The sequence below is a fragment of the Stenella coeruleoalba genome, assembly GCF_951394435.1.
Source record: "Stenella coeruleoalba genome assembly, contig: scaffold_384, whole genome shotgun sequence".
Lineage (NCBI taxonomy): Eukaryota > Metazoa > Chordata > Mammalia > Artiodactyla > Delphinidae > Stenella > Stenella coeruleoalba.
In genome coordinates this window covers 4,263-26,057 of record NW_027646102.1, presented here as the reverse complement: position 1 = coordinate 26,057, position 21,795 = coordinate 4,263, and the positions used below count along the sequence as shown (strand labels likewise).

The 21,795-nt window shown below is 43.9% G+C and overlaps 1 long non-coding RNA gene across 1 annotated transcript in view; it reads left to right on the top strand.

The window, feature by feature from the left end:
• Positions 1-20,680, top strand: part of LOC307181339 — a 142,935-nt gene extending 122,255 nt beyond the window's left edge. Inside the window, exons 2-3 of the long non-coding RNA XR_013826452.1 lie at positions 12,706-12,787; positions 20,596-20,680. This is a non-coding gene — a long non-coding RNA (uncharacterized lncRNA). The remainder of the gene's footprint in view (positions 1-12,705; positions 12,788-20,595) is intronic.
• Positions 20,681-21,795: the final 1,115 nt, after the last annotated feature.

The window sequence follows — 21,795 nt, the reverse complement described above, 5'->3', positions numbered from 1 at the left end:
GTAGCCAAGTTTACATTCCGTGTATTAGTGATATCTTATGATGTTTCTTTTTCTGTGTGACTTATTTCAGTTAGAATCATCGTACCTGAATATACTCATTATGCTGCTACGGGCCTGATGACATAGATTTCATTGCTGAGTGATACTGCATTGTACCTAAATACCACAAGTTCTTTATCCATTTTTCACTTTCTGCGATGTTGAACTTGTACTGTAAACGAGGTTCTTGTAAACAGAGCCGTTCCAAACTTTGGGGTGGCTGTGTCTTTTTGATTTTAAATTCCCTAAGCTATAGGACCATAAGTGGAAGTGCCCTAGGCTCTGTTGCTTTGTTTTTTAGATGTTTCAGGAAACACCATACACTACTCCCGAGTGGTTGTTGGCAATTTACATCCCGCCCATCAGCATAACAAGGCTCCCAGTTCTCCATGGCCTGTCCTGCCTTTCTGGATTTTACACTTTTTTCAGATGGCCCTTTTGACCGGGGGGAAGTGAGACTTCATTGTAGTGCACATTTCCTTTGCAAGCTTGCTTGGTTGGCCAAAAAGGGCGTATGCGTTTTTTCCTGAATATATTCAGGAAAAGACGCATACGCCCTTTTTGGCCAAGTGCATCATTGTGGACGTTCTGCCTCTTTTCCTATGCTTTCAATGCAATTCCAGTCTACCTCCTGAAATCGGTTTCCTGCAATTCTGCCCCGCTTTCAAGTCCTCTTGGCAGCCTTACTTCAGTCTATTTTTGGACGATAGCTGTCATTTATAACTCTGCAGGTTTGTGAATTACAGTGCCCCTGAGCTCCTTTCTTCAACTCGCTTTCTTGTGACCTGGCCGCAACACCGCAGGATGGCTTCAGGCCCTAATCTGGTTCTGGTACGGCACGCTGAGCCTTTGGTTATTTCCTCTTCCTGTTGGGAAATGAGAGTTAAATTTGCCCGTCCAGACACCTCCAGCTAGCCTCTCATTGGTTCTCGCTATTCCTGTTCATCTTCCGCAGAAATTGCAAACTGTGCCAAACAGGAGGTTAAAGGCGCTGACTCTCCAAGTGGGGAGAGTGTTAGTAAAGCGTCTGGAATGTTGCACCCGAGTACCAGGGGAGGAAAACTGAGACATATTTGAACACGTCTCCCGATCACATGGTTGATCATACTCTGGGTTCCACATGCATGTTTTAGCTGAAGGAAGAATACCTAAAACCTGGGTAGTTGAAACCCGTGGAATGGGTACCATGCAATATGACTTCAAAGGGTCTTCATTTGCTCACCGAACCTCTCCAATCCTATCACTGCTGCGTTTATGCCCCTGTACACATGCTTGATTCTCTTTCGGAGACATAGCAATCCTTAGGTTTTAAGATACTTACTAGTCAGGTACATTCTTAGGCGTTTAATATGCGGTGTTGAGTCCATTTCATTGAGCAAGGAGTAGCTCTTGTCTATTCCATATTTGGCTTAAGGAACTTTATCTGTGCTCATTTCAATCTCTGGATTTATGCAGCACCCCAACTCACCTTTACCCTTAAGCAAGCATAAGTTGGTTTTCTAAATTTGAGACCCTGTTCTGTTCCGTAATTCAGTTCCTGTGTAGCCAAGTTTACATTCCGTGTTTTACTGATATCTTATGATGTTTCTTTTTCTGTGTGACTTATTTCAGTTAGAATCATCATACCTGAATCCACTCATTGTGCTGCTAAGGGCCTGATGACACAGATTTCATTGCTGAGTGATATTGCTTTGTAAGTAAATACCACAACTTCTTTATCCATTTTTCACTTTCTGCGATGTTGAACTTGTACTGTAAACGAGGTTGTTGTAAACAGAGCCGTTCCAAACTTTGGGGTGGCTGTGTCTTTTTGATTTTAATTTCCCTAAGCTATAGGACCATAAGTGGAAGTGCCCTAGGTTCTGTTGCTTTGTTTTTTAGATGTTTCAGGAAACACCATACACTTCTCCCGAGTGGTTGTTGGCAATTTACATCCCGCCCATCAGCATAACAAGGCTCCCAGTTCTCCATGGCCTGTCCTGCCTTTCTGGATTTTACACTTTTTTCAGATGGCCCTTTTGACCGGGGGGAAGTGAGACTTCATTGTAGTGCAGATTTCCTTTGCAAGCTTGCTTGGTTGGCCAAAAAGGGCGTATGCGTTTTTTCCTGAATATATTCAGGAAAAAACGCATACGCCCTTTTTGGCCAAGTGCATCATTGTGGACGTTCTGCCTCTTTTCCTATGCTTTCAATGCAATTCCAGTCTACCTCCTGAAATCGGTTTCCTGCAATTCTGCCCCGCTTTCAAGTCCTCTTGGCAGCCTTACTTCAGTATATTTTTGGACGATAGCTGTCATTTATAACTCTGCAAGTTTGTGAATTACAGTGCCCCTGCGCTCCTTTCTTCAACTCGCTTTCTTTTGAGCTGGCCACAACACCGCAGGATGACTTCAGGCCCTAAGCTGGTTCCGGTACGGCACGCTGAGCCTTTGGTTAATTCCTCTTCCTGTTGGGAAATGAGAGTTAAATTTGCCCGTCCAGACACCTCCAGCTAGCCTCTCATTGGTTCTCGCTATTCCTGTTCATCTTCCGCAGAAATTGCAAACTGCCAAACAGGAGGTTAAAGGCGCTGACTCTCCAAGTGGGGAGAGTGTTAGTAAAGCGTCTGGAATGTTGCACCCGAGTACCAGAGGAGGAAAACTGAGACATATTTGAACACGTCTCCCGATCACATGGTTGATCATACTCTGGGTTCCACATGCATGGTTTAGCTGAAGGAAGAATACCTAAAACCTGGGTAGTTGAAACCCGTGGAATGGGTACCATGCAATATGACTTCAAAGGGTCTTCATTTGCTCACCGAACCTCTCCAATCCTATCACTGCTGCGTTTATGCCCCTGTACACATGCTTGATTCTCTTTCGGAGACATAGCAATCCTTAGGTTTTAAGATACTTACTAGTCAGGTACATTCTTAGGCGTTTAATATGCGGTGTTGAGTCCATTTCGTTGAGCAAGGAGTAGCTCTTGTCTATTCCATATTTGGCTTAAGGAACTTTATCTGTGCTCATTTCAATCTCTGGTTTTATGCAGCAACCCAACTCACCTTTCCCCTTAAGCAAGCATAAGTTGGTTTTCTAAATTTGAGAACCTGTTCTGTTTTGGAATTCAGTTCCTGTGTAGCCAAGTTTACATTCCGTGTATTAGTGATATCTTATGATGTTTCTTTTTCTGTGTGACTTATTTCAGTTAGAATCATCGTACCTGAATCTACTCATTATGCTGCCACGGGCCTGATGACATAGATTTCATTGCTGAGTGATACTGCATTGTACCTAAATACCACAAGTTCTTTATCCATTTTTCACTTTCTGCGATGTTGAACTTGTACTGTAAACGAGGTTCTTGTAAACAGAGCCGTTCCAAACTTTGGGGTGGCTGTGTCTTTTTGATTTTAAATTCCCTAAGCTATAGGACCATAAGTGGAAGTGCCCTAGGCTCTGTTGCTTTGTTTTTTAGATGTTTCAGGAAACACCATACACTACTCCCGAGTGGTTGTTGGCAATTTACATCCCGCCCATCAGCATAACAAGGCTCCCAGTTCTCCATGGCCTGTCCTGCCTTTCTGGATTTTACACTTTTTTCAGATGGCCCTTTTGACCGGGGGGAAGTGAGACTTCATTGTAGTGCAGGTTTCCTTTGCAAGCTTGCTTGGTTGGCCAAAAAGGGCGTATGCGTTTTTTCCTGAATATATTCAGGAAAAGACGCATACGCCCTTTTTGGCCAAGTGCATCATTGTGGACGTTCTGCCTCTTTTCCTATGCTTTCAATGCAATTCCAGTCTACCTCCTGCAATCGGTTTCCTGCAATTCTGCCCCTCTTTCAAGTCCTCTTGGCAGCCTTACTTCAGTCTATTTTTGGACGATAGCTGTCATTTATAACTCTGCAGGTTTGTGAATTACAGTGCCCCTGAGCTCCTTTCTTCAACTCGCTTTCTTGTGACCTGGCCGCAACACCGCAGGATGGCTTCAGGCCCTAATCTGGTTCTGGCACGGCACGCTGAGCCTTTGTTTATTTCCTCCTCCTGGTGGAAAATGAGAGTTAAATTTGCCCGTCCAGACACCTCCAGCTAGCCTCTCATTGGTTCTCGCTATTCCTGTTCATCTTCCACAGAAATTGCAAACTGGGCCAAACAGGAGGTTAAAGGCGCTGACTTTCCAAGTGGGGAGAGTGTTAGTAAAGCGTCTGGAATGTTGCACCCGAGTACCAGGGGAGGAAAACTGAGACATATTTGAACACGTCTCCCGATCAAATGGTTGATCATACTCTGGGTTCCACATGCATGTTTTAGCTGAAGGAAGAATACCTAAAACCTGGGTAGTTGAAAACCGTGGAATGGGTACCATGCAATATGACTTCAAAGGGTCTTCATTTGCTCACCGAACCTCTCCAATCCTATCACTGCTGCGTTTATGCCCCTGTACACATGCTTGATTCTCTTTTGGAGACATAGCAATCCATAGGTTTTACGATACTTACTAGTCAGGTACATTCTTAGGCGTTTAATATGCGGTGTTGAGTCCATTTCGTTGAGCAAGGAGTAGCTCTTGTCTATTCCATATTTGACTTAAGGAACTTTATCTGTGCTCATTTCAATCTCTGGTTTTATGCAGCACCCCAACTCACCTTTACCCTTAAGCAAGGATAAGTTGGTTTTCTAAATTTGAGACCCTGTTCTGTTCTGTAATTCAGTTCCTGTGTAGCCAAGTTTACATTCCATGTATTACTGATATCTTATGATGTTTCTTTTTCTGTGTGACTTATTTCAGTTAGAATCATCGTACCTGAATCTACTCATTATGCTGCTACGGGCCTGATGACATAGATTTCATTGCTGAGTGATACTGCATTGTACCTAAATTCCACAAGTTCTTTATCCATTTTTCACTTTCTGCGATGTTGAACTTGTACTGTAAACGAGGTTCTTGTAAACAGAGCCGTTCCAAACTTTGGGGTGGCTGTGTCTTTTTGATTTTAAATTCCCTAAGCTATAGGACCATAAGTGGAAGTGCCCTAGGCTCTGTTGCTTTGTTTTTTAGATGTTTCAGGAAACACCATACACTACTCCCCAGTGGTTGTTGGCAATTTACATCCCGCCCATCAGCATAACAAGGCTCCCAGTTCTCCATGGCCTGTCCTGCCTTTCTGGATTTTACACTTTTTTCAGATGGCCCTTTTGACCGGGGGGAAGTGAGACTTCATTGTAGTGCAGATTTCCTTTGCAAGCTTGCTTGGTTGGCCAAAAAGGGCGTATGCGTTTTTTCCTGAATATATTCAGGAAAAAACGCATACGCCCTTTTTGGCCAAGTGCATCATTGTGGACGTTCTGCCTCTTTTCCTATGCTTTCAATGCAATTCCAGTCTACCTCCTGCAATCGGTTTCCTGCAATTCTGCCCCTCATTCAAGTCCTCTTGGCAGCCTTACTTCAGTATATTTTTGGACGATAGCTGTCATTTATAACTCTGCAGGTTTGTGAATTACAGTGCCCCTGAGCTCCTTTCTTCAACTCGCTTTCTTTTGAGCTGGCCGCAACACCGCCGGATGGCTTCAGGCCCTAATCTGGTTCCGGTACGGCACGCTGAGCCTTTGGTTATTTCCTCTTCCTGGTGGGAAATGAGTGTTAAATTTGCCCGTCCAGACACCTCCAGCTAGCCTCTCATTGGTTCTCGCTATTCCTGTTCATCTTCCGCAGAAATTGCAAACTGGGCCAAACAGGAGGTTAAAAGCGCTGACTCTCCAAGTGGGGAGAGTGTTAGTAAAGCGTCTGGAACGTTGCTCCCGAGTACCAGGGGAGGAAAACTTAGACATATTTGAACACGTCTCCCGTTCACATGGTTGATCATACTTGGGTTCCACATGCATGTTTTAGCTGAAGGAAGAATACCTTAAACCTGGAGAGTTGAGACCCGTGTAATGGGTACCATGCAATATGACTTCAAAGGGTCTTCATTTGCTAACCGAACCTCTCCAATCCTATCACTGCTGCGTTTATGCCCCTGTACACATGCTTGATTCTCTTTTGGAGACATAGCAATCCATAGGTTTTACGATACTTACTAGTCAGGTACATTCTTAGGCGTTTAATATGCGGTGTTGAGTCCATTTCGTTGAGCAAGGAGTAGCTCTTGTCTATTCCATATTTGACTTAAGGAACTTTATCTGTGCTCATTTCAATCTCTGGTTTTATGCAGCACCCCAACTCACCTTTACCCTTAAGCAAGCATAAGTTGGTTTTCTAAATTTGAGACCCTGTTCTGTTCTGTAATTCAGTTCCTGTGTAGCCAAGTTTACATTCCATGTATTACTGATATCTTATGATGTTTCTTTTTCTGTGTGACTTATTTCAGTTAGAATCATCATACCTGAATCCACTCATTGTGATGCTAAGGGCCTGATGACATAGATTTCAGTGCTGAGTGATATTGTTTGTAAGTAAATACCACAACTTCTTTATCCATTTTTCACTTTCTGCTATGTTGAACATGTACTGTAAACGAGGTTGTTGTAAACAGAGGCGTCCCAAAGTTTGGGGTGGCTGTGTCTTTTTGATTTTAATTTCCCTAAGCTATAGGACCATAAGTGGCAGTGCCCTAGGCTCTGTTGCTTTGTTTTTTAGATGTTTCAGGAAACACCATACACTTCTCCCAAGTGGTTGTTGGCAATTTACATCCCGCCCATCAGCATAACAAGGCTCCCAGTTCTCCATGGCCTGTCCTGCCTTTCTGGATTTTACACTTTTTTCAGATGGCCCTTTTGACCGGGGGGAAGTGAGACTTCATTGTAGTGCAGATTTCCTTTGCAAGCTTGCTTGGTTGGCCAAAAAGGGCGTATGCGTTTTTTCCTGAATATATTCAGGAAAAAACGCATACGCCCTTTTTGGCCAAGTGCATCATTGTGGACGTTCTGCCTCTTTTCCTATGCTTTCAATGCAATTCCAGTCTACCTCCTGCAATCGGTTTCCTGCAATTCTGCCCCGCTTTCAAGTCCTCTTGGCAGCCTTACTTCAGTCTATTTTTGGACGATAGCTGTCATTTATAACTCTGCAGGTTTGTGAATTACAGTGCCCCTGAGCTCCTTTCTTCAACTCGCTTTCTTTTGAGCTGGCCGCAACACCGCAGGATGGCTTCAGGCCCTAATCTGGTTCCGGCACGGCACGCTGAGCCTTTGGTTATTTCCTCCTCCTGGTGGGAAATGAGAGTTAAATTTGCCCGTCCAGACACCTCCAGCTAGTCTCTCATTGGTTCTCGCTATTCCTGTTCATCTTCCGCAGAAATTGCAAACTGGGCCAAACAGGAGGTTAAAGGCGCTGACTCTCCAAGTGGGGAGAGTGTTAGTAAAGCGTCTGGAATGTTGCACCCGAGTACCAGGGGAGGAAAACTGAGACATATTTGAACACGTCTCCCGATCACATGGTTGATCATACTCTGGGCTCCACATGCATGTTTTAGCTGAAGGAAGAATACCTAAAACCTGGGTAGTTGAAACCCGTGGAATGGGTACCATGCAATATGACTTCAAAGGGTCTTCATTTGCTCACCGAACCTCTCCAATCCTATCACTGCTGCGTTTATGCCCCTGTACACATGCTTGATTCTCTTTCGGAGACATAGCAATCCATAGGTTTTAAGATACTTACTAGTCAGGTACATTCTTAGGCGTTTAATATGCGGTGTTGAGTCCATTTCGTTGAGCAAGGAGTAGCTCTTGTCTATTCCATATTTGGCTTAAGGAACTTTATCTGTGCTCATTTCAATCTCTGGTTTTATGCAGCAACCCAACTCACCTTTCCCCTTAAGCAAGCATAAGTTGGTTTTCTAAATTTGAGAACCTGTTCTGTTTTGGAATTCAGTTCCTGTGTAGCCAAGTTTACATTCCGTGTATTAGTGATATCTTATGATGTTTCTTTTTCTGTGTGACTTATTTCAGTTAGAATCATCGTACCTGAATCTACTCATTATGCTGCTACGGGCCTGATGACATAGATTTTATTGCTGAGTGATACTGCATTGTACGTAAGTACCACAAATTCTTTATCCATTTTTCACTTTCTGCGATGTTGAACTTGTACTGTAAACGAGGTTCTTGTAAACAGAGCCGTTCCAAACTTTGGGGTGGCTGTGTCTTTTTGATTTTAATTTCCCTAAGCTATAGGACCATAAGTGGAAGTGCCCTAGGCTCTGTTGCTTTGTTTTTTAGATGTTTCAGGAAACACCATACACTTCTCCCGAGTGTCTGTTGGCAATTTACATCCCGCCCATCAGCATAACAAGGCTCCCAGTTCTCCATGGCCTGTTGCCTTTCTGGATTTTACACTTTTTTCAGATGGCCCTTTTGACCGGGGGGAAGTGAGACTTCATTGTAGTGCAGATTTCCTTTGCAAGCTTGCTTGGTTGGCCAAAAAGGGCGTATGCGTTTTTTCCTGATTATATTCAGGAAAAAACGCATACGCCCTTTTTGGCCAAGTGCATCATTGTGGACGTTCTGCCTCTTTTCCTATGCTTTCAATGCAATTCCAGTCTACCTCCTGCAATCGGTTTCCTGCAATTCTGCCCCGCTTTCAAGTCCTCTTGGCAGCCTTACTTCAGTCTATTTTTGGACGATAGCTGTCATTTATAACTCTGCAGGTTTGTGAATTACAGTGCCCCTGAGCTCCTTTCTTCAACTCGCTTTCTTGTGACCTGGCCGCAACACCGCAGGATGGCTTCAGGCCCTAATCTGGTTCCGGCCCGGCACGCTGAGCCTTTGGTTAATTCCTCTTCCTGGTGGGAAATGAGAGTTAAATTTGCCCGTCCAGACACCTCCAGCTAGCCTCTCATTGGTTCTCGCTATTCCTGTTCATCTTCCGCAGAAATTGCAAACTGGGCCAAACAGGAGGTTAAAGGGACTGACTCTCCAAGTGGGGAGAGTGTTAGTAAAGCGTCTGGAATGTTGCACCCGAGTACCAGGGGAGGAAAACTGAGACATATTTGAACACGTCTCCCGATCACATGGTTGATCATACTCTAGGTTCCACATGCATGTTATAGCTGAAGGAAGAATACATTAAACCTGGGTAGTTGAAACCTGTGTAATGGGTACCATGCAATATGACTTCAAAGGGTCTTCATTTGCTCACCGAACCTCTCCAATCCTATCACTGCTGCGTTTATGCCCCTGTACACATGCTTGATTCTCTTTCGGAGACATAGCAATCCATAGGTTTTAAGATACTTACTAGTCAGGTACATTCTTAGGCGTTTAATATGGGGTGTTGAGTCCATTTCGTTGAGCAAGGAGTAGCTCTTGTCTATTCCATATTTGGCTTAAGGAAATTTATCTGTGCTCATTTCAATCTCTGGTTTTATGCAGCACCCCAACTCACCTTTACCCTTAAGCAAGAATAAGTTGGTTTTCTAAATTTGAGACCCTGTTCTGTTCTGTAATTCAGTTCCTGTGTAGCCAAGTTTCCATTCCGTGTATTACTGATATCTTATGATGTTTCTTTTTCTGTGTGACTTATTTCAGTTAGAATCATCATACCTGAATGCACTCATTGTGCTGCTAAGGGCCTGATGACACAGATTTCATTGCTGAGTGATATTGCTTTGTAAGTAAATACCACAACTTCTTTATCCATTTTTCACTTTCTGCGATGTTGAACTTGTACTGTAAAGGACGTTCTTGTAAACAGAGCCGTTCCAAACTTTGGGGTGGCTGTGTCTTTTTTATTTTAATTTCCCTAAGCTATAGGACCATAAGTGGCAGTGCCCTAGGCTCTGTTGCTTTGTTTTTTAGATGTTTCAGGAAACACCATACACTTCTCCCGAGTGGTTGTTGGCAATTTACATCCCGCCCATCAGCATAACAAGGCTCCCAGTTCTCCATGGCCTGTCCTGCCTTTCTGGATTTTACACTTTTTTCAGATGGCCCTTTAGACCGGGGGGAAGTGAGACTTCATTGTAGTGCACATTTCCTTTGCAAGCTTGCTTGGTTGGCCAAAAAGGGCGTATGCGTTTTTTCCTGAATATATTCAGGAAAAAACGTATACGCCCTTTTTTGGCCAAGTGCATCATTGTGGACGTTCTGCCTCTTTTCCTATGCTTTCAATGCAATTCCAGTCTACCTCCTGAAATCGGTTTCCTGCAATTCTGCCCCACATTCAAGTCCTCTTGGCAGCCTTACTTCAGTCTATTTTTGGACGATAGCTGTCATTTATAACTCTGCAGGTTTGTGAATTACAGTGCCCCTGAGCTCCTTTCTACAACTCGCTTTCTTTTGAGCTGGCCGCAACACCGCAGGATGGCTTCAGGCCCTAATCTGTTTCCGGTACGGCACGCTGAGCCTTTGGTTATTTCCTCTTCCTGTTGGGAAATGAGAGTTAAATTTGCCCGTCCAGACACCTCCAGCTAGTCTCTCATTGGTTCTCGCTATTCCTGTCCATCTTCCGCAGAAATTGCAAACTGTGTCAAACAGGAGGTTAAAGGCGCTGACTCTCCAAGTGGGGAGAGTGTTAGTAAAGCGTCTGGAATGTTGCACCCGAGTACCAGGGGAGGAAAACTGAGACATATTTGAACACGTCTCCCGATCACATGTTTGATCATACTCTGGGTTCCACATGCATGTTTTAGCTGAAGGAAGAATACCTAAAACCTGGGTAGTTGAAACCCGTGGAATGGGTACCATGCAATATGACTTCAAAGGGTCTTCATTTGCTCACCGAACCTCTCCAATCCTATCACTGCTGCGTTTATGCCCCTGTACACATGCTTGATTCTCTTTTGGAGACATAGCAATCCATAGGTTTTAAGATACTTACTAGTCAGGTACATTCTTAGGCGTTTAATATGCGGTGTTGAGTCCATTTCGTTGAGCAAGGAGTAGCTCTTGTCTATTCCATATTTGGCATAAGGAACTTTATCTGTGCTCATTTCAATCTCTGGTTTTATGCAGCACCCCAACTCACCTTTACCCTTAAGCAAGCATAAGTTGGTTTTCTAAATTTGAGACCCTGTTCTGTTCTGTAATTCAGTTCCTGTGTAGCCAAGTTTACATTCCGTGTATTACTGATATCTTATGATGTTTCTTTTTCTGTGTGACTTATTTCAATTAGAATCATCATACCTGAATCCACTCATTGTTCTGCTAAGGGCCTGATGACATAGATTTCATTGCTGAGTGATATTGCTTTGTAAGTAAATACCACAACTTCTTTATCCATTTTTCACTTTCTGCGATGTTGAACTTGTACTGTAAATGAGGTTCTTGTAAACAGAGGCGTCCCAAACTTTGGGGTGGCTGTGTCTTTTTGATTTTAATTTCCCTAAGCTATAGGACCATAAGTGGCAGTGCCCTAGGCTCTGTTGCTTTGTGTTTTAGATGTTTCAGGAAACACCATACACTTCTCCCGAGTGTCTGTTGGCAATTTACATCCCGCCCATCAGCATAACAAGGCTCCCAGTTCTCCATGGCCTGTCCTGCCTTTCTGGATTTTACACTTTTTTCAGATGGCCCTTTTGACCGGGGGGAAGTGAGACTTCATTGTAGTGCAGATTTCCTTTGCAAGCTTGCTTGGTTGGCCAAAAAGGGCGTATGCGTTTTTTCCTGAATATATTCAGGAAAAAACGCATACGCCCTTTTTGGACAAGTGCATCATTGTGGACGTTCTGCCTCTTTTCCTATGCTTTCAATGCAATTCCAGTCTACCTCCTGAAATCGGTTTCCTGCAATTCTGCCCCGCTTTCAAGTCCTCTTGGCAGCCTTACTTCAGTCTATTGTTGGACGATAGCTGTCATTTATAACTCTGCAGGTTTGTGAATTACAGTGCCCCTGAGCTCCTTTCTTCAACTCGCTTTCTTGTGACCTGGCCGCAACACCGCAGGATGGCTTCAGGCCCTAATCTGGTTCTGGCACGGCACGCTGAGCCTTTGCTTATTTCCTCCTCCTGGTGGGAAATGAGAGTTAAATTTGCCCGTCCAGACACCTCCAGCTAGCCTCTCATTGGTTCTCGCTATTCCTGTTCATCTTCCACAGAAATTGCAAACTGGGCCAAACAGGAGGTTAAAGGCGCTGACTCTCCAAGTGGGGAGAGTGTTAGTAAAGCGTCTGGAATGTTGCACCCGAGTACCAGGGGAGGAAAACTGAGACATATTTGAACACGTCTCCCGATCACATGGTTGATCATACTCTGGGTTCCACATGCATGTTTTAGCTGAAGGAAGAATACCTAAAACCTGGGTAGTTGAAACCCGTGGAATGGGTACCATGCAATATGACTTCAAAGGGTCTTCATTTGCTCACCGAACCTCTCCAATCCTATCACTGCTGCGTTTATGCCCCTGTACACATGCTTGATTCTCTTTCGGAGACATAGCAATCTATAGGTTTTAAGATACTTACTAGTCAGGTACATTCTTAGGCGTTTAATATGCGGTGTTGAGTCCATTTCGTTGAGCAAGGAGTAGCTCTTGTCTATTCCATATTTGGCTTAAGGAACTTTATCTGTGCTCATTTCAATCTCTGGATTTATGCAGCACCCCAACTCACCTTTACCCTTAAGCAAGAATAAGTTGGTTTTCTAAATTTGAGACCCTGTTCTGTTCTGTAATTCAGTTCCTGTGTAGCCAAGTTTACATTCCGTGTATTACTGATATCTTATGATGTTTCTTTTTCTGTGTGACTTATTTCAGTTAGAATCATCATACCTGAATCCACTCACTGTGCTGCTAAGGGCCTGATGACACAGATTTCATTGCTGAGTGATATTGCTTTGTAAGTAAATACCACAACTTCTTTATCCATTTTTCACTTTCTGCGATGTTGAACTTGTACTGTAAACGAGGTTCTTGTAAACAGAGCCGTTCCAAACTTTGGGGTGGCTGTGTCTTTTTGATTTTAATTTCCCTAAGCTATAGGACCATAAGTGGAAGTGCCCTAGGCTCTGTTGCTTTGTTTTTTAGATGTTTCAGGAAACACCATACACTTCTCCCGAGTGTCTGTTGGCAATTTACATCCCGCCCATCAGCATAACAAGGCTCCCAGTTCTCAATGGCCTGTTGCCTTTCTGGATTTTACACTTTTTTCAGATGGCCCTTTTGACCGGGGGGAAGTGAGACTTCATTGTAGTGCAGATTTCCTTTGCAAGCTTGCTTGGTTGGCCAAAAAGGGCGTATGCGTTTTTTCCTGATTATATTCAGGAAAAAACGCATACGCCCTTTTTGGCCAAGTGCATCATTGTGGACGTTCTGCCTCTTTTCCTATGCTTTCAATGCAATTCCAGTCTACCTCCTGAAATCGGTTTCCTGCAATTCTGCCCCGCTTTCAAGTCCTCTTGGCAGCCTTACTTCAGTCTATTTTTGGACGATAGCTGTCATTTATAACTCTGCAGGTTTGTGAATTACAGTGCCCCTGAGCTCCTTTCTTCAACTCGCTTTCTTGTGACCTGGCCGCAACACCGCAGGATGGCTTCAGGCCCTAATCTGGTTCCGGTACGGCATGCTGAGCCTTTGGTTATTTCCTCTTCCTGTTGGGAAATGAGAGTTAAATTTGCCCGTCCAGACACCTCCAGCTAGCCTCTCATTGGTTCTCGCTATTCCTGTTCATCTTCCGCAGAAATTGCAAACTTGGCTTAACAGGAGGTTAAAGGCGCTGACTCTCCAAGTGGGGAGAGTGTTAGTAAAGCGTCTGGAATGTTGCACCCGAGTACCAGGGGAGGAAAACTGAGACATATTTGAACACGTCTCCTGATCACATGGTTGATCATACTCTGGGTTCCACATGCATGTTTAGCTGAAGGAAGAATACCTAAAACCTGGGTAGTTGAAACCCGTGGAATGGGTACCATGCAATATGACTTCAAAGGGTCTTCATTTGCTCACCGAACCTCTCCAATCCTATCACTGCTGCGTTTATGCCCCTGTACACATCCTTGATTCTCTTTCAGAGAGATAGCAATCCATAGGTTTTAAGATACTTACTAGTCAGGTACATTCTTAGGCGTTTAATATGCGGTGTTGAGTCCATTTCGTTGAGCAAGGAGTAGCTCTTGTCTATTCCATATTTGGCTTAAGGAACTTTATCTGTGCTCATTTCAATCTCTGGTTTTATGCAGCAACCCAACTCACCTTTCCCCTTAAGCAAGCATAAGTTGGTTTTCTAAATTTGAGAACCTGTTCTGTTTTGGAGTTCAGTTCCTGTGTAGCCAAGTTTACATTCCGTGTATTAGTGATATCTTATGATGTTTCTTTTTCTGTGTGACTTATTTCAGTTAGAATCATCGTACCTGAATCTACTCATTATGCTGCTACGGGCCTGATGACATAGATTTCATTGCTGAGTGATACTGCATTGTACGTAAGTACCACAAGTTCTTTATCCATTTTTCACTTTCTGCGATGTTGAACTTGTACTGTAAACGAGGTTCTTGTAAACAGAGCCGTTCCAAACTTTGGGGTGGCTGTGTCTTTTTGATTTTAATTTCCCTAAGCTATAGGACCATAAGTGGAAGTGCCCTAGGCTCTGTTGCTTTGTTTTTTAGATGTTTCAGGAAACACCATACACTTCTCCCGAGTGTCTGTTGGCAATTTACATCCCGCCCATCAGCATAACAAGGCTCCCAGTTCTCAATGGCCTGTTGCCTTTCTGGATTTTACACTTTTTTCAGATGGCCCTTTTGACCGGGGGAAGTGAGACTTCATTGTAGTGCAGATTTCCTTTGCAAGCTTGCTTGGTTGGCCAAAAAGGGCGTATGCGTTTTTTCCTGAATATTTTCAGGAAAAAACGCATACGCCCTTTTTGGCCAAGTGCATCATTGTGGACGTTCTGCCTCTTTTCCTATGCTTTCAATGCAATTCCAGTCTACCTCCTGAAATCGGTTTCCTGCAATTCTACCCCGCGTTCAAGTCCTCTTGGCAGCCTTACTTCAGTCTATTTTTGGACGATAGCTGTCATTTATAACTCTGCAGGTTTGTGAATTACAGTGCCCCTGAGCTCCTTTCTTCAACTCGCTTTCTTGTGACCTGGCTGCAACACCGCAGGATGGCTTCAGGCCCTAATCTTTTTCCGGCCTGGCATGCTGAGCCTTTGGTTAATTCCTCTTCCTGGTGGGAAATGAGAGTTAAATTTGCCCGTCCAGACACCTCCAGCTAGCCTCTCATTGGTTCTCGCTATTCCTGTTCATCTTCCGCAGAAATTGCAAACTGGGCCAAACAGGAGGTTAAAGGGACTGACTCTCCAAGTCGGGAGAGTGTTAGTAAAGCGTCTGGAATGTTGCACCCGAGTACCAGGGGAGGTAAACTGAGACATATTTGAACACGTCTCCCGTTCACATGGTTGATCATACTCTGTGTTCCACATGCATGTTTAAGCTGAAGGAAGAATACCTTAATCATGGAGAGTTGAGACCCGTGTAATGGGTACCATGCAATATGACTTCAAAGGGTCTTCATTTGCTCACCGAACCTCTCCAATCCTATCAGTGCTGCGTTTATGCCCCTGTACACACGCTTGATTCTCTTTTGGCGACATAGCAATCCATAGGTTTTAAGATACTTACTAGTCAGGTACATTCTTAGGCGTTTAATATGGGGTTTTGAGTCCATTTCCTTGAGCAAGGAGTAGCTCTTGTATATTCCATATTTGGCTTAAGGAACTTTATCTGTGCTCATTTCAATCTCTGGTTTTATACAGCACCCCAACTCACCTTTCCCCTTAAGCAAGCATAAGTTGGTTTTCTAAATTTGAGACCCTGTTCTGTTTTGGAATGCAGTTCCTGTGTAGCCAAGTTTACATTCCGTGTATTACTGATATCTTATGATGTTTCTTTTTCGGTGTGACTTATTTCAGTTAGAATCATCGTACCTGAATCCACTCATTATGCTGCTACGGGCCTGATGACATAGATTTCATTGCTGAGTGATACTGCATTGTACGTAAGTACCACAAGTTCTTTATCCATTTTTCACTTTCTGTGATATTGAACTTGTACGGTAAACGAGGTTCTTGTAAACGGAGGCGTCCCAAACTTTGGGGTGGCTGTGTCTTTTTGATTTTAATTTCCCTAAGCTATAGGACCATAAGTGGAAGTGCCCTAGGCTCTGTTGCTTTGTTTTTTAGATGTTTCAGGAAACACCATACACTTCTCCCGAGTGGTTGTTGGCAATTTACATCCCGCCCATCAGCATAACAAGGCTCCCAGTTCTCCATGGCCTGTCCTGTCTTTCTGGATTTTACACTTTTTTCAGATGGCCCTTTTGACCGGGGGGAAGTGAGACTTCATTGTAGTGCAGATTTCCTTTGCAAGCTTGCTGGGTTGGCCAAAAAGGGCGTATGCGTTTTTTCCTGAATATATTCAGGAAAAAACGCATACGCCCTTTTTGGCCAAGTGCATCATTGTGGACGTTCTGCCTCTTTTCCTATGCTTTCCATGCAATTCCAGTCTACCTCCTGAAATCAGTTTCCTGCAATTCTGCCCCGCTTTCAAGTCCTCTTGGCAGCCTTACTTCAGTCTATTTTTGGACGATAGCTGTCATTTATAACTCTGCAGGTTTGTGAATTACAGTGCCCCTGAGCTCCTTTCTTCAACTCGCTTTCTTTTGAGCTGGCCGCAACACCGAAGGATGGCTTCAGGCCCTAATCTGGTTCCGGCACGGCACGCTGAGCCTTTGGTTAATTCCTCTTCCTGGTGGGAAATGAGAGTTAAATTTGCCCGTCCAGACACCTCCAGCTAGCCTCTCATTGGTTCTCGCTATTCCTGTTAATCTTCCGCAGAAATTGCAAACTGGGCCAAACAGGAGGTTAAAGGGACTGACTCTCCAAGTCGGGAGAGTGTTAGTAAAGCATCTGGAATGTTGCACCCGAGTACCAGGGTACGAAAACTGAGACATATTTGAACACGTCTCCCGATCACCTGGTTGATCATACTCTAGGTTCCACATGCATGTTTTAGCTGAAGGAAGAATACCTTAAACCTGGAGAGTTGAGACCCGTGGAATGGGTACCATGCAATATGACTTCAAAGGGTCTTCATTTGCTCACCGAACCTCTCCAATCCTATCACTGTTGCGTTTATGCCCCTGTACACATGCTTGATTCTTTTTCGGAGACATAGCAATCCATAGGTTTTAAGATACTTACTAGTCAGGTACATTCTTAGGCGTTTAATATGCGGTGTTGATTCCATTTCATTGAGCAAGGAGTAGCTCTTGTCTATTCCATATTTGGCTTAAGATACTTTATCTGTGCTCATTTCAATCTCTGGTTTTATGCAGCACCCCAACTCACCTTTACCCTTAAGCAAGAATAAGTTGGTTTTCTAAATTTGAGACCCTGTTCTGTTCTGTAATTCAGGACCTGTGTAGCCAAGTTTACATTCCGTGTATTACTGATATCTTATGATGTTTCTTTTTCTGTGTGACTTATTTCAGTTAGAATCATCATACCTGAATCCACTCATTGTGCTGCTAAGGGCCTTATGACACAGATTTCATTGCTGAGTGATATTGCTTTGTAAGTAAATACCACAACTTCTTTATCCATTTTTCACTTTCTGCGATGTTGAACTTGTACTGTAAACGAGGTTCTTGTAAACAGAGCCGTTCCAAACTTTGGGGTGGCTGTGTCTTTTTGATTTTAATTTCCCTAAGCTATAGGACCATAAGTGGAAGTGCCCTAGGTTCTGTTGCTTTGTTTTTTCGATGTTTCAGGAAACACCATACACTTCTCCCGAGTGGTTGTTGGCAATTTACATCCCGCCCTTCAGCATAACAAGGCTCCCAGTTCTCCATGGCCTGTCCTGCCTTTCTGGATTTTACACTTTTTTCAGATGGCCCTTTTGACCGGGGGGAAGTGAGACTTCATTGTAGTGCAGATTTCCTTTGCAAGCTTGCTTGGTTGGCCAAAAAGGGCGTATGCGTTTTTTCCTGAATATATTCAGGAAAAAACGCATACGCCCTTTTTGGCCAAGTGCATCATTGTGGACGTTCTGCCTCTTTTCCTATGCTTTCAATGCAATTCCAGTCTACCTCCTGAAATCGGTTTCCTGCAATTCTGCCCCGCTTTCAAGTCCTCTTGGCAGCCTTACTTCAGTATATTTTTGGACGATAGCTGTCATTTATAACTCTGCAGGTTTGTGAATTCCAGTGCCCCTGAGCTCCTTTCTTCAACTCGCTTTCTTTTGAGCTGGCCCCAACACTGCAGGATGGCTTCAGGCCCTAATCTGGTTCCGGCACGGCACGCTGAGCCTTTGGTTAATTCCTCTTCCTGGTGGGAAATGAGAGTTAAATTTGCCCGTCCAGACACCTCCAACTAGCCTCATTGGTTCTCGCTATTCCTGTTCATCTTCCGCAGAAATTGCAAACTGGGCCAAACAGAAGGTTAAACGGACTGACTCTCCAAGTCAGGAGAGTGTTAGTAAGCGTCTGGAATGTTGCACCCGAGTACCAGGGTACGAAAACTGAGACATATTTGAACACGTCTCCCGATCACATGGTTGATCATACTCTAGGTTCCACATGCATGTTTTAGCTGAAGGAAGAATACCTAAAACCTGGGTAGTTGAAACCCGTGGAATGGGTACCATGCAATATGACTTCAAAGGGTCTTCATTTGCTCACCAAACCTCTCCAATCCTATCACTGCTGTGTTTATGCCCCTGTACACATGCTTGATTCTCTTTCGGAGACATAGCAATCCATAGGTTTTAAGATACTTACTAGTCAGGTACATTCTTAGGCGTTTAATATGCGATATTGAGTCCATTTCATTGAGCAAGGCGTAGCTCTTGTCTATTCCATATTTGACTTAAGGAACTTTATCTGTGCTCATTTCAATCTCTGGTTTTATGCAGCACCCCAACTCACCTTTACCCTTAAGCAAGCATAAGTTGGTCTTCTAAATTTGAGACCCTGTTCTGTTCTGTAATTCATTTCCTGTGTAGCCAAGATTACATTCCGTGTATTACTGATATCTTATGATGTTTCTTTTTCTGTGTGACTTACTTCAGTTAGAATCATCATACCTGAATCCACTCATTGTGCTGCTAAGGGCCTGATGACACAGATTTCATTGCTGAGTGATATTGCTTTGTAAGTAAATACCACAACTTCTTTATCCATTTTTCACTTTCTGCGATGTTGAACTTGTACTGTAAACGAGGGTCTTGTAAACAGAGCCGTTCCAAACTTTGGGGTGGCTGTGTCTTTTAGATTTTAATTTCCCTAAGCTATAGGACCATAAGTGGAAGTGCCCTAGGTTCTGTTGCTTTGTTTTTTAGATGTTTCATGAAACACCATACACTTCTCCCCAGTGGTTGTTGGCAATTTACATCCCGCCCATCAGCATAACAAGGCTCCCAGTTCTCCATGGCCTGTCCTGCCTTTCTGGATTTTACACTTTTTTCAGATGGCCCTTTTGACCGGGGGGAAGTGAGACTTCATTGTAGTGCAGATTTCCTTTGCAAGCTTGCTTGGTTGGCCAAAAAGGGCGTATGCGTTTTTTCCTGAATATTTTCAGGAAAAAACGCATACGCCCTTTTTGGCCAAGTGCATCATTGTGGACGTTCTGCCTCTTTTCCTATGCTTTCAATGCAATTCCAGTCTACCTCCTGAAATCGGTTTCCTGCAATTCTGCCCCGCTTTCAAGTCCTCTTGGCAGCCTTACTTCAGTCTATTTTTGGACGATAGCTGTCATTTATAACTCTGCAGGTTTGTGAATTACAGTGCCCCTGAGCTCCTTTCTTCAACTCGCTTTCTTTTGAGCTGGCCGCAACACCGCAGGATGGCTTCAGGCCCTAATCTGGTTCCGGTACGGCACGCTGAGCCTTTGGTTATTTCCTCTTCCTGGTGGGAAATGAGAGTTAAATTTGCCCGTCCAGACACCTCCAGCTAGCCTCTCATTGGTTCTCGCTATTCCTGTTCATCTTCCGCAGAAATTGCAAACCGGGCCAAACAGGAGGTTAAAGGCGCTGACTCTCCAAGTGGGGAGAGTGTTAGTAAAGCGTCTGGAATGTTGCACCCGAGTACCAGGGGAGGAAAACTGAGACATATTTGAACACGTCTCCCGTTCACATGGTTGATCATACTTGGGTTCCACATGCATGTTTTAGCTGAAGGAAGAATACCTTAAACCTGGAGAGTTGAGACCCGTGTAATGGGTACCATGCAATATGACTTCAAAGGGTCTTCATTTGCTCACCGAACCTCTCCAATCCTATCACTGCTGCGTTTATGCCCCTGTACACATGCTTGATTCTCTTTTGGAGACATAGCAATCCATAGGTTTTACGATACTTACTAGTCAGGTACATTCTTAGGCGTTTAATATGCGGTGTTGAGTCCCTTTCGTTGAGCAAGGAGTAGCTCTTGTCTATTCCATATTTGACTTAAGGAACTTTATCTGTGCTCATTTCAATCTCTGGTTTTATGCAGCACCCCAACTCACCTTTACCCTTAAGCAAGCATAAGTTGGTTTTCGAAATTTGAGACCCTGTTCTGTTCTGTAATTCAGTTCCTGTGTAGCCAAGTTTACATTCCATGTATTACTGATATCTTATGATGTTTCTTTTTCTGTGTGACTTATTTCAGTTAGAATCATCATACCTGAATCCACTCATTGTGATGCTAAGGGCCTGATGACATAGATTTCATTGCTGAGTGATATTGCTTTGTAAGTAAATACCACAACTTCTTTATCCATTTTTCACTTTCTGCGATGTTGAACTTGTACTGTAAACGAGGTTCTTGTAAACAGAGGCGTCCCAAACTTTGGGGTGGCTGTGTCTTTTTGATTTTAATTTCCCTAAGCTATAGGACCATAAGTGGCAGTGCCCTAGGCTCTGTTGCTTTGTGTTTTAGATGTTTCAGGAAACACCATACACTTCTCCCGAGTGTCTGTTGGCAATTTACATCCCGCCCATCAGCATAACAAGGCTCCCAGTTCTCCATGGCCTGTCCTGCCTTTCTGGATTTTACACTTTTTTCAGATGGCCCTTTTGACCGGGGAGAAGTGAGACTTCATTGCAGTGCAGATTTCCTTTGCAAGCTTGCTTGGTTGGCCAAAAAGGGCGTATGCGTTTTTTCCTGAATATATTCAGGAAAAAACGCATACGCCCTTTTTGGCCAAGTGCATCATTGTGGACGTTCTGCCTCTTTTCCTATGCTTTCAATGCAATTCCAGTCTACATCCTGAAATCGGTTTCCTGCAATTCTGCCCCGCTTTCAAGTCCTCTTGGCAGCCTTACTTCAGTCTATTTTTGGACGATAGCTGTCATTTATAACTCTGCAGGTTTGTGAATTTCAGTGCCCCTGAGCTCCTTTCTTCAACTCGCTTTCTTTTGAGCTGGCCACAACACCGCAGGATGGCTTCAGGCCCTAATCTGGATCCGGTACGGCACGCTGAGCCTTTGGTTAATTCCTCTTCCTGGTGGGAAATGAGAGTTAAATTTGCCCGTCCAGACACCTCCAGCTAGTCTCTCATTGGTTCTCGCTATTCCTGTTCATCTTCCGCAGAAATTGCAAACTGGGCCAAACAGGAGGTTAAAGGGACTGACTCTCCAAGTGGCGAGAGTGTTAGTAAAGCGTCTGGAATGTTGCACCCGAGTACCAGGGGAGGAAAACTGAGACATATTTGAACACGTCTCCCGATCACATGGTTGATCATACTCTAGGTTCCACATGCATGTTTTAGCTGAAGGAAGAATACCTTAAACCTGGGTAGTTGAAACTCGTGGAATGGGTACCATGCAATATGACTTCAAAGGGTCTTCATTTGTTCACCGAACCTCT